Consider the following 3322-nt stretch of genomic DNA (forward strand, 5'->3'; position numbering starts at 1 on the left):
GTGAAAGGAGAAGAAACAGTCAGGAGTGTGACACAGAAACACGTCACTTGATTATGCCTTTGCATCCAGGATATTTACACCTCCCTCTGTTTTCACTGTAGACAGACCAGTAGTCTATGCGGTCCAAGCGGACTGGGGCCGGGGGTAGAGGTGCAGTTGCGCCCCGTCTTTTTTTCAGGTCTAAACCTGCCTTTACACTCAGAGATGGACGTCCCCTCTTGCTGCAAAGTGTGTCCACTTTACCCATTTACAAAAGAAACATTCAATGAAAACATAATCAACAGAGTGAAATTAAATCAGAACTTACCCAAAATTGTGAAAATATTGTTTATTTCATGGAAATCCTAAGGAAAATGTAACTTTTTTCAAAGTTTTGTGGTGCTGAAAAAACATGGCTGCCGCATGTGAGTGCAGGTGAGGAAAAGACATTGAAAAGGGGGTTGGACAAGTCATGTAATCAGATACAAGCATTCTATTGGCTTTTCATACTTCCTCCAGATTAAAATAAGCAGTTTTTTTTGGTGTATGATTTTGTAAGCCTGAGAATATGAGGGAAAATGGGTATGTTACCCTGAAGCAACACTATGCAATAGAGGGTTAACATGTTTTGAAAATATATTAAAACATTCAGAAGTAGAAAAAGAGCAAAAGGACAACAGAAAGCACTCAAACATGTTAAAGACAGAACAGAAATAGGATGTGGTTGATGAATTCACAGTTCATTTCCTGGTCAAAACTGAGAGGCGTTTTCACATCTAACGCCACATGGAAACACGGACACACAGTCAGTGAACAGTATGAGTTTGACGATCAACACGAGAGAAGAGAAACAAGCGTATTATTTTCTCTCCACTGATAGATGAGAGCAGTATTATTGCTGTTTGAGTTTCAGAGAGTCGTGTGAGGAACTACTGAGAGTTTCAGACTGATTTTCTGAACTGAACTGATGAAGAAATGAAGTTTCCACTGATAGTTTGTGTGTTTCTGCTGACGGGTAAGAGCTGAAGATCTCTACTAAAAGTGTTTATTATCTAATATTATGGTGTATGTTATCAGTGTACATGAGTAAAGCAGTGTGTGTGTGTGTGTGTGTGTGTGTGTGTGTGTGTAGTGAGCAGTTCACTGTCTGAGGGCATTACAGTGAGAGGAACAGAGGGACGACAAGTGATCATTACGTGCCCTTATCCAGAAGGATATGAAAACTCTTACAAATACTTCTACAGAGGAGTTTACGCAGACCGTGTCCGTATACTAGAGTCTGATGGAGGAGAGTCCTCAGTGATCAAGGGCAGATTCACACTGAAGGATAATCCTCAGACCAGATCATTTACAGTGACCATCAGTAACCTGAAGAGGGAAGATGCTGGACCGTACGGATGTAGATCTGGATATAATCACTACACAGATATCCGGCTAAATGTGATCAGAGGTGCCTGATATTCAACACTTAAATCTGCAGTCCGTAACTTCTGCCGCTCTAGAGGTTAATAAACTGCTGCGTCTGAAGAACATTGAGCCGGAGCTCCTTCTCTCTGTTTGTGTCTATAAATTTAGTAAATTTTGAACACAAAAAAAGTTACGGACTGCAGCTTTAACACCAATCTACTTCATCATTCATGTTTATTGTTTTATGAATATATTTATTATGGTGTGACGCTCTTCTTCATTTCTCAGCTCCAGAGACAAAGACACGTGTCCAGATCTCAACAACCAGCATTAGTCCATATACAAACAGCAGCACAGGTACACACACACACACACACACACACACACTGACATCTGCACACACACACACACACACACACACTGACATCTGCACACACACACACACACACACACACACATTGACATCTGCACTCTCTCTCTCTCACACACACACACACACTGACATCTGCACTCTCTCTCTCACACACACACGTCCAGCAGCGTCACAGATCATCAGATCTCCTCAACAGGTCCTTCATCTCTTTCTTCTCAACATCTCTTCAGCCTTTAATATGCTTTATCTCTGGTTATTTCTTCACCGGACACAGGTACACTTTATCACTTTCTTTATTCCATAAACCAATTTTTATTTTATTTTTACACTTAGCACTTTCTTTGTTCTGCAGTTTCTGAGTAAAATCATCTCATAATGACAGTAATAACATGAGTCCAGCTTTACGTGGGTTTGACAGAGACTTTTATCCAGAGTGACTCTGTATCAGTTCAGATAATAAAGTGTCTTCTGAAATGAATATTTATTTATTTTATTTTATATATAATGTGATGATCAGTGATGTGAACAGAAAACACAACATTTGTTCATATGCAGCAATAGTAAACAGTGTTAAGTGTGTGTTCATCTATTATTATTATGTGTTATTATATCACTGCATGAGCGGCACATTCACAGTCACTGGTGTTTCTCTCTGTCAGCGACTCATCAAACAGAAACTGAAACAACAAGAACAACAACAGGAAATACTACAGTTCAACTCTATCAGACAAACACTAGTAAGAACACAAACTACACTACCCATAATGCAACTCTCTGATCACATGATCAATCTTTGAAAGGAAATTGCTTTGAATATTTGTGGAGACATATTTGATCTACTGTATAAATATAAATGATGCACATATCAGATTTCATGTGGTTAATTTGGTTTGACATCAACCGTAAAGAGAAGTGTTTTCTTCTGTAGAGTTGAGGTTTACCATTGCAGTTTCACTTCGGTTACACAATATAACAACTGTATATTTACAATATTACAATATTCCTAATGGTACAATAATCAAAGGAATTTATTAGTTATTAGAATGTTATTGTTGATTTTCCAGTATAATCAGAATCAGTTTGTGTTTCTGTAACAGGTACAGAATGTGTACTGTTAAATGTATGTATAGTTTATTAGAATTCTCACAAAATTGTTCATTTACATGTACCTGATATGACTGCCTAAGTGAAATGAGTACCTTTCCCTTTAATTAATTGTGATGACGTCATGAGTCAGTATATCTTCCTGTTCTATCCCCTCCTCTTCCTCTTTGCATTGGTAACGCACTGAGAGGTGAGGTTATTTTGGGCTCCTGTTAATCTAAATTAATCTTTATTTTAATCATTGCTTTTATGTCTATATTTTCACTCTAATTTATGTATATAATATTATTTTACCTATCTGAGTGGTTATTTTTGTCATTTCACTCCGATTGAGCTATATTTTTGCATCCGAGCCTAAATGTGAAATGAGAGCACATGTGACGAGTGTACATCACATTTGTTTTATAGAGTTAAAGAGGGCGAATCTCACTAAGAGGCTGATTACATTTGTTTGTACAT

At 37.8% G+C, this 3322-nt stretch overlaps 1 long non-coding RNA gene across 1 annotated transcript; it reads left to right on the forward strand.

Moving 5' to 3' along the window:
* Nucleotides 1–780: 780 nt before the first annotated feature.
* LOC311068295 lies at nt 781–1739 on the forward strand. Its single transcript, XR_014603362.1, has 3 exons — nt 781–994; nt 1112–1429; nt 1675–1739. It is a non-coding gene; the product is annotated as an uncharacterized lncRNA (long non-coding RNA).
* Nucleotides 1740–3322: the final 1583 nt, after the last annotated feature.

This window comes from Abramis brama (genome assembly GCF_963993115.1).
Source record: "Abramis brama genome assembly, chromosome: 2".
Lineage (NCBI taxonomy): Eukaryota > Metazoa > Chordata > Actinopteri > Cypriniformes > Leuciscidae > Abramis > Abramis brama.